This window comes from Trifolium pratense, linkage group LG2, assembly GCF_020283565.1.
Source record: "Trifolium pratense cultivar HEN17-A07 linkage group LG2, ARS_RC_1.1, whole genome shotgun sequence".
Classification (NCBI taxonomy): domain Eukaryota; kingdom Viridiplantae; phylum Streptophyta; class Magnoliopsida; order Fabales; family Fabaceae; genus Trifolium; species Trifolium pratense.
In genome coordinates, this window is record NC_060060.1 from 46,263,825 (window position 1) to 46,274,587 (window position 10,763).

The window sequence follows — 10,763 nt, forward strand, 5'->3', positions numbered from 1 at the left end:
TTATGCTGTTAATCATGGAATAACCTTGTATCAGATGGATGTTAAAAGTGCCTTCTTAAATGGTTTTATTTCTGAAGAAGTGTATGTTAAGCAACCTCCTGGTTTTGAAGATATCTCAAACCCAGAACATGTTTTTAAATTGAAGAAATCACTGTATGGTCTGAAACAAGCTCCAAGAGCTTGGTATGATAGACTCAGTAATTTCCTTCTTGAAAAGGGTTTTGAAAAAGGAAAGGTTGATTGCACACTCTTTAGAAAAACAACCAAAGAAGACATTTTAATCATTCAAATTTATGTTGATGATATTATTTTTGGTTCAACTAATGCCGCTTTGTGCAAGAACTTTTCTAAGATAATGCAGGATGAATTTGAAATGAGCATGATGGGAGAATTGAAATTCTTTCTTGGAATTCAAATCAATCAGAAGAAGGAAGGAACTTATGTTCATCAATCAAAATATACCAAGGAACTTCTGAAGAAATTCAATCTAGATGACTGCAAGATAATGAACACTCCTATGCACTCAACTACCAACATGAGCAAGTCAGATGATGAAGGAAAAGTAGATCAAAAGGTCTACAGAGGTATGATTGGTTCCTTACTCTATCTGACAGCCTCTAGACCAGATATTTTATTCAGTGTATGCTTATGTGCAAGATTACAGTCAGATCCTAGAGAATCTCATCTTACAGCTGTAAAGAGAATCTTTAGATATCTGAAAGGAACAACTAATCTTGGACTTCTCTATAAGAAATCCAATGATTATGTGCTAAATGGATTCTGTGATGCTGACTATGCTGGAGATAAAATTGAAAGAAAATCCACAAGTGGCAATTGTCAATTTGTTGGTGAAAACCTTATCTCCTGGGCTAGTAAGAGACAAACTACTATAGCTTTGTCTACAGCAGAAGCAGAATACATTTCAGCAGCTAAGTGTTGTACACAACTACTCTGGTTAAAATATCAGTTAGAAGATTATCAGGTAAGCAGTAACAATATTCCTTTATATTGTGACAATACTGCAGCCATTCATTTATCTAAAAATCCTATCCTACACTCTAGAGCCAAACATATTGAAATTAAACACCATTTTATCAGAGATTATGTTCAGAGAGGCATTATAGATATTAAGTTTGTTGATACTGAAAATCAATGGGCTGATATATTTACTAAAGCTTTATCTGTTGAAAGATTTGATTTTATAAAGAAACATCTGAACATGTTTTCAATCTCTGAATGAAAAATTGTTTTTGGCAATTAAAGTGTAAGAGGTTATGTATATCAGAACTTATGATTCAGAACATCTGAAACACAAGCTCTGAAGTACTTAACTCTGATAGAGAATTTTAAATAACTCAGAGGCTCTGAACTATTTAAGTGGGAAACGTTTAGTATTCACTGCTGAACAGTTGTCCATTAAAATAGCAGTTACCGAGTAAACTTTTGCACGTGGTCTACGTGTGTCAGGTAGTGGGTGGTTAATGATGATTTTTGGTATTCAACTTTCTGTCAATTAGCGTAACTTCCCAAATTTGCTATTTTCATGTTAACTGTACTCATTTAAATAAACTTACACAATACACTTGCACACTATTCACTTTCACAACCTACACTTTCATATTCTCTCTAAACCTCCAACACAATTTCTTTCTCTCTCGTTAGTTTTCCAAACCCTACCCTAATCTCCAACATGGCTGGACCTTCGTCATCTTCTTCAACAAAGATTCCACCGTTTATGTTCAAGAATCTTCAGATCGTTGGGAACGAGATGGAGTTTCCAGAATCTGAACTCACGTTTCTGTCTGAGAAGATTGTGGACTTTGATAGTCTTTCTGCAAACGGCTTTGAAGTTAAGCAGTACTTTACATCACAAGGATGGGATAAGTACTTCGACATGCTTAACGGTCCTATCTACCCAGACTTGCTTAAGAAATTTTGGATGAAAGCAAGAGTGTTTGACAAACATGAAGCAAAGAAGGAAGAGATTGCTGCTATTGAGAGGAATCCTAGTCTGAAGGGTAAAACTAGGAAGGAAATGGGCTTGCTGGAATTTACAGGTGTTCAGATTAGGTCTAACATCTGTGGGATGAATATGGCTTTCTCACCAATTCATTTCAATGCTCTCCTTGGTCTACCTAACTCTGGGATAGAGTTAGATGCTTTTGAAAAGGATACCAGATATAGAGATGATCTTCTGCATCTCATCTGCACTGACTTCAAGCTGAAAGGGAAAGTCAAAGGATTGACTGACGAGTGCAGAGTAATGTTCAAGATAATCCTTGCTTCTATCAGTCCAAGAGTTGGAGGGACTGATACAATCTCCTGGACGCATCGTCATCTGTTATATTTCCTTCTGACAAGGAAGAAAGTTAATCTTGGTGATTACTTTTTTGAACGAATTTGTGAAGCAATTTTTGCAAGTAAGTCTCAGAGGAAAACTACTATAGTTTATCCCAGGTTATTGTCAGATCTTCTATATCAAGGTCACGTGATTCAGAACCTGCAGAAGTTCCACCCAGAACTAGTTCAGAAGAAGTTTTATCCAGAGATTCTGAATGCAAGTTTTCTATCCAAGATGCGTTTGATTGCATCCAAGCCTGTTGCTCCTCCTAAAGAATTGTCTGTTAGGCTTGAAAATCGTCTGTACGTTGAAGGCTATCCAGTTATATCTGAAGCCGATGCTGAGCATGTGATTCAGGACTACTTAGAAGTGCTCAGAAAAGAAGGATTTGTTGTTGATAGAAGTATGGTTCCTCCGGCTCCTGCAAACCAGTATAATCCTTCTAGGAAGCAAAAGAGAAAGGCTGAAGCTCAAGATGATCTACCTAAGCCAGATCTTTTGGCTCAAAAGAAAGTTAAAGTTGAACAATCTATGGCTGAGCAAAGGACTAAGAGAAAACATGAAGAATCTGCTACCAAGGCTACTGAAGAAGCTTTAAAAGAGCCTGCTGTTGTTGAGGTATCCAGCTCATCTGAAGAATCTGAGTCAGAAGATGAGACTGAATCTGATGAAGAGACTCTGGCTGCACGTTTGAGGAAAAGACCTGCTCCTACTCCTAAAGGTAAAGGTAAGTCTACTAAGTATGTCTTTAATGAAAATGAGATTGGATTAGGTTACACCAAACCTCTCAGAACTGTTTTACCAACCTCTGATATTCCAACCTCTGACAACCCTTTGTCTGAACTAGAGAAACATCTTAGTCCAGATCCTCTGAATAACCAAACCTTTACCCAAAAACCTTCATCTCCACCTAAACCTAAATCACCTCAACCTCAACCACAAAAAGACACACCTATCACATCACCATCTGAACCTCAACCAGATATTCCAAATGCTGAACCAATAAAACAACCATCTCCAATTAAACATGCTGAACCAACCTCTCCCATCAAACAACCCTCTCCACATATATCTCCTGTACCAACCCTTGAACCAACAGCTGAACATAAAACTCCTGAACCATCTCCTGAACACATTTACCCTGAATCAACTTCTGACATCTCATCATCTGAACCAACCCCTGAACCCCATCCTAACCCAAGTGCTGAACATGCTTCTCCTGAGCGTATTCACACTTGTGCTCCCAAGCCTTCAGAGGCAGAAGTTGTCATTATTGACAATCCTGCTAATGAATCAACCAATCTCTCTACCATTCCCAATCCTTCACCCTCATCATCCAACCCTTTTCGTAATCTATCCACTCAGCTTCATGATGACTTGGTTAGATTATCTTTGCTAAAGGACAGGTTTCTAGTTTGTCCTTCTGATGTGGATTTGGAAGTTTCAAGCATTAAGGCAAGGATTTGCAATGCTTTGGATGGTGCTGCTGAGGAAATTAAGGCTGTGGTTGGAAGAAGAGACTTGGATGTGATAAGCTTCATGAGGGAAAGTCTGGCTAGGGCTGAATTGAAAAGGTTAACGCCCTTCAATCATGACGAACATGAGCGTGCTAAGCTTGCCGCTATATCTGCTGCTGTGAGGCGTCTGTCTGCATTCAAGGATTGCTGGGTTGATTCTACTCTTTTGCAACGTCTTGAGGATCAACGGATTGAGAATGAACGACTGGAAGAAGCTGCTGCAAGAGTTGCCCAGTTGGCAAATGAGTTGCAACCAGAGGATATTTCAGAGGATGATGTGCTGGCTTCTCAGAATCAAGAGGATGTGCTGATGATTGATTACCCAGAGGAAGGTGAACCCTCTAATAAAGGCAAGGCACCTTTAGTTGAAGAACAAGCGCCTTTGGTTCAAAATCAAGCTCCTGTTGTTGCTCCTGTTATTGGTGATCAGTTGCAGATCTTTCAAGAAGCTCTGAGGGAGCAGCAAGAAGGTTTAGAAAGGCAAAGGACAGCTCACCTCAACTTGGAATCCAAAGTGGATGGTCTGGTTTCCAACGTGGGATCTTTGAACGACAAATTTGATCAACTCTTAGCCTTTCTTAAGAAACCCTAGGATTCTATGCACTTGTTTTAAGTTTTCTTTTATTTTTTTTTACCTTCTGAACATTTTTTTCTGGTTTATCTATTTCAAGCTGTTTTGTTTATGTTTTGCTTGATTACTTATTTTATGTTCACTTGATATTTATATTTTCTTGATAAATAAGAACATAAGAACACAAGATGCTCTTTAAAACGAAAATTTTTTATTAATGCTCCAACAATGTTGAGTACATTGGTAAAAAGAAAAAGAAAAAGACAACCTAATCCTAATCAGATGGATAAAACTCAGAAGAAATCTCTGATTTCTCCTCAGCATCATCTGATGAAATTTCTATGGGATCCGGGTTTTGCTCTTGTTCTTCTTCTTCTTGTTCCTCTTCTGGAACATAGCTAGCCAAAAACTCAACATAGTCAGCATCATCTTCATTCTCTTCAGCTTCAGAGTCTGATGAGATGATTATTATCTCCGCATCTTGTGGTTTCTTGTTGTCTTCTTTATTTTTCTCCTCGTCTTCGCGTTTTTCGTCTTCTTTCTTTCTCTTAAACTCTGCGATGCGTAAACTAAATCTTTTCATTCTTCCTAGTCTCTCTTGATTTACTCGTTTATTCTTGTTTTTACGTGAAGAAGGCATGTTAACTCGCTCACCTTTTATAAACCTTTGAGCGCGTTGGTTTTTGTTTTTGAAAATTAATTCACCTTTGTAACAACCACTCTTCTTTCTTTGACTGTCTTGGTTATATAAATTTTTTACTTTTTGATAATGACAAAAGGGGGAGTAGTTACGCATTAATTGATAAGTGATAAGTTCAAAACTGAAACCACTTTTATCTCGCTTTTATCCGTTATGTTAAAAGTTGTTACTTTTAAGTTGTTTTACGTATTTTAATGCGGAGACTAAGTTAGTTGAAACTAAAATAAATTTCATAAGTAAGGATGAGTTAAGAGTGCAATTTTAACTTAGCCTTATGAGATTTAGGGGGAGAGCTTGCAAACCTCTCACTCTGAAGAAAGATATGAAACTTGTTTTTATTTCAAACCATCTTAATCTTATACTAAATTAAAATATCATGGATAAAACATAAAGTTCAGACTTTATGGAGTATCAATCTTAGGGGGAGCTTGCAAACCTCATAAACCTAAGAGAAACATGATAAGTTAATTTAACAACAATTGTCAATTAATACTTATGTTTGTCATCATCAAAAAGGGGGAGATTGTTGGAACAAAATTGATTTTAAAAAATGTTTGCCCCTAAATCTATAAAGGTTTTGATGATAACAAAGTATTAATTAACAAATTGGAAGGACTAAAAATTTATTTTAAGTGCGCAGATATAAGCATCATATAAGCCCTGAGTGAAGTTCAGAGGATGTGAATTCAGAAGTTCACAAGCGCTCAGAAGATGTTGGACTTCAGAAGTTACAACATTCAGAGGATGAAGACTTCAGAACTTCTTGTCTGTCTACAAGCTTCATTAACCTCTGAAGATCTCTTTGAAAGCTGTGAAGATTCTCTTTACTAGTCAACTCTTCTACCAATGAAGAAAAGGACCTTTCAAGCCTGATCAGTTCAGCTACCTCTGGATTGTCTGTCCTAACTTGAGAACGTGGGTTTTCAGTTTTGTTAGCTGAATAAGGAAAGTCCACTCTGCAGTAGTCAAAGTATATGAAACTCTTTCTTAGTTTTGGATACAACCAAACTGCATCAAGACAGACTGCTTGAAGACAAAAGATTATCAACTCCAACGGTTCTTTTTACAACGACTCTTTTCCGGTACTATATATACTAGAAGGATCAGCTGCAACATAAACTATCTTTATCAAGAATTGAACGTGCGCTGAACAAACTCTGAACTCTGTGATATACAAGCTCTGAACCTCTTATCAAGTGTTTTTTGCACTTTTAGTCTGATACTTTGTACGCTTTGTATTGGCTCTCTTTAGGTTCATCTAAGAGCATTTGTATATTGTTATATACTTTTCATTACTTGAGGAAACTTAAGCTTGTGTGCTTAAGTGTGAAGTCTTAAGCTTGTGTGCTTAAGTGTGAAGTCTTAAGCTTGTGTGCTTGAGCATTGTTAAGAAGTCTCTTGCTTGTGTGCTTGAGCAGGTGTAATCTTGTGTGATTATAGTGAAATCCCTTGGAAGTGCAAGGGGACTGGACTACTCTCGTTTTGTGAGAGGAACCAGTATAAAATTGCTTGTGTGATCTCTCTCTCTCTATCTTGTTATTATTTGTGTTATTTATCCGCTGCTAACGTAGTTAAGTTAAGAACTTGAAAAAGTTTTAACTTAGCTAAAACACAATTCAACCCCCCCCCCCCCCCTTCTTGTGTTTTCACACCTTCATCTTTTCCATCTCATCACATATAGTCTTTGGGAGTTTAGCATATTGCATGTGATAATAAGGAATAGAGCTAAGAACAGACTTGGTGAGAGTGAGTCTTCCAGCAAAGCTAAGACACTGATGTTTCCAACCACTCAATTTGTTTTGTATTTTCCCAATAATGTGGTTAAATTTTCCTCTAGTAGTCCTCCCGGGAGCAATGTTGGCTCCCAAATATTTACCAAAATTGATAACTGGTGTGTAACCCGTATGTTGAACAATATCACTTTTGAGTTCCTCGTCAACATTCTTGGAGAAGAAAATTTGAGTTTTCTGGTTGTTAATCTTTTGACCCGAAGCCTCACAAAACATATCCAGACAATGCATAATACAATGGGCCTGTTCAATAGATGCCTCTGCAAAAAGAAGAAGATCATCAGCAAAAAGAAGATGGGAAATTTTAGGCCCTGCTCTACCTGCACACATAGGTTTCCAATAGTTAGCCTCCACTTGATCAGAAATAATATGAGAAAGACGTTCCATACAAATCACAAACAAATAAGGGGACAAAGGGTCCCCTTGTCGAATGCCTCTCGTAGGGGTAAAAGTGTTAGTTTTATCTCCATTCCATAAAATTTTATAAGAAGTGGATGTGATACAATGATGAATAATATTAATAAGCTTAGGGGGAAACTTACAATCAGTCAGACACTTCTCAACAAAGTTCCAATTAAGACGATCATACGCTTTTTCAAGATCAATCTTAATGGACATAAACATTTTTTTACCTTTCATTCTAGCCATAGAATGCATCATTTCTTGGGCCACAACAATATTATGATGAATAGTACGCCCCGGAATGAAACTCGATTGATATGGGGAGATGATGCCATCCAAGAGGGGCTTGATTCTATTAACAATCACTTTTGTAATAATTTTATAAACAACATTACATAAAGCAATAGGACGAAATTGAGAGCTAAACTCGGGTTTATCCACTTTAGGAATCAAAACAAGTAGTGTATTATTAATTGAAGAAATAAGTGAAGGGTTAGACCACACCTGATTCACGTAGTGATACACAGAGCCACCAACAATATCCCAATTTTGTTGGAAAAAGAATGCAGGAAATCCATCTTCACCAGGGGCTTTATAAGGGCCCATATCAAAAAGGGCTTGCTTACACTCTAAGTAATGCACCAAGGAGCTCAACTTGTGATGTTCGGTCTCAAGATTCTGAGGGTAAGTCGTCCATGAAACAACAGGGTCGCGGACTGGCTTGTCTTCATGATATAAATTTAGGTAGAAATTCCTTACCATGTTGCTGAGATTTTCTTGATCCTCAATCCATTCTCCTGGTACCAAAAGTCAAGAGGGAAATGGATTGCTGATGGTGATCGAAATACGAAGTACTATCACTCAAAAACAATTGTTAGAAGACGTCGTAACAAGATTGTTTCCCTTATCACTTACAATTCTATATTGGATGCTTTGTGCAAAATCCATCAGGTTGACGAAGAAATTGAATTATTAGCGAAGATCAAAGACCAAGGAATTCAACTAGATATGTATACATACCAATGTTTTAAAAACCGGACCGGAGATCGAACCGGTGAGAGCTCCGGTTCATGGTTCAACCGGTTCAATCGGTTGAACTGCTATTAAACCGTTATTGAACCGAATAATTAAAAATAAATATGATGCTGAAGAATAAATAATAATTTTCGACTCAATAATTTGATTTTTTTTTTACATAGTAAAAAAGAAAGTTAGTTCTCCAAAAAAAAAAGTTAGTTTTATTTTATAATATATTGGGCCATTATTTTATCAAATTGTATTGACCCAAAAACTCAATTATAAGCTAAACCCTAGAATTAAAATATCATCTCATTCCTATTAGTGAGCAGCCTCCACTCCACTTTCTATCTTCTTCTCTCACGTAATTTCTTTCTTTTTCTTCTTATTTTCTTGTTTCTTCTTTTTCTCTCTTACTCAGATCTGTTTCATTCCTTTCTTATGTATGACCATCAAGAAATAAAAAATTATTGTGTGACTACAACAGATCTATTCCTTAATTTCTCAAATTCATCCGTGTATTTTTTTGTTCTTCTTTTTCTTATAACAAATAACAGTGGCATTTTCATGTTTCCGTTTGACACTTATGTTCCGGTGAAAAGAATAACTCTACCCTAGTTTGAATATAGAAAATAATAATTTTTTTTGAAATTCCATTTTTTTATTAGAAGAGAACCGGCCGGTTTTTCCGGTTTCCGGTTCGCCGGTTTTTTCGGTTTATACCGGTTCAGACCGGTTCAAAGCGGGTTTATCCCGGTTTAATGGACTAGCGGTTCTGGTACTTGTTCTGGACCGGTGTTGTGTCCGATTCACGGTCGAACCGGTCGAACCGGCCGGTCCGGTTCTTATAACATTGATACATACACTATACTTGTCGATGCACTATGCGAAAATGGAAGACTTAAGGATGCACTAGAACTTACGTTGGTAGCATGTGTAAAAGCAAACCAGTTTTGCGCCCTTCATATGCTGGAATAGTTACATGCATACAACTGAAGAGTTTGATCTTCACTTACCTTGACAGTTCATCACGGGGAAACTTTGTTGAATGCACCAAATGAAACATCTGAAAGATAACTAAGTTAACTAGGTTCTGTTTATCTTTGTTATGCTTGTGATTTTCGACGATATTGGAACCTTACTTTCATGGTTTGTCAAATGTATACTGTGAACCATACACTCAACCCATTTAAAAACTTGAGTTTGTAATCGAGAGGAAAAAAATTGACCAAAGATGATGCTAGAAAACTGGTTTGTTATGATGTATGACCATACATTTCAATGAATTATTGCTAATGTTTTGCTATACATTTGTGCTTAGTAGATTTCAGAGTATCCTCCTAATAGTAGAGATCAAACAAGCTTTATGTATATGAGGTAGTGATGTAATACATAAACCCTAAAACTTGAAAATCATTTCCAATACGAAATTTCAACACAAAAAACAACATATTAGAAGAATCAAAAGAGAAAGGAAGTATGATTTTATATTTTTTTAACCATAAACCAAAGTATAAACAAAATAGGGTTTTTTGCATGTTGTACCTGTCAGATGGTAATCGCACGAACGACGATGATGAAGATGATCGACGGTGATGAAGATTATATTGTGTTTTTGTTTTCTCCGACTTAACGTTCTCACTCCATTTTTACGTTTGTTTGAGAAACATAAGGGTTTGATTGAGAGAGAGAGAGAGAGAGAGAGAGAGAGAGAGAGAGAGAGAGAGAGAGAGAGGCTGAAGCGTTAATAGAAACAAAGAGGGAAAAAAATTATTTTAATAATTTTGTAACTTTTTAATTTCAGTCAAATTGCCCGACATGGCATCCTAACACCGTACACCACGTCACCTTTATTAGCCACATCATCACAATTAACAGAACAACTAACGAAGGAGGCAATTTGATTGACGTTTTAATATTTCAAGGGGTATTTGTTTATTTCTAAATTTCATGGGGTATTTGACAAATTTTGAAATATCAGGAGGTATTTGGCGTTTCACTCATTAACTATTTGTTGTTTCAAATTGGTCCCCTTACTTATATTTTGTTTGCCAATTTGGTCCTTTCTACTAACTTGGGTAAAAAACGTTAAGTATGCATACGTGGTTGTGATATGGCAATTCATGAAGTGAAGGTCTGTTTGAATTGATGAAATGTAATGAAATGGAGTGGAGTGGAATAAAGCGAAATGAAGATGGACGGAATTGAATAAATTAAATATTTTATGACGGAACACAACAAATTTATTATTCCATTGTTTGAAAAGTGGACAGAATTGAATAAATTATAATATTTTATTACATTTTTAATTAAATTTGATTAGCATTCTAAATTAATATTTTTTTTAATTAAAGTGGACAGAATTGATTAAAAATATAGGAATAATTACATGGCTAAATTAGTTATTTGTTGATTAATTATTGCA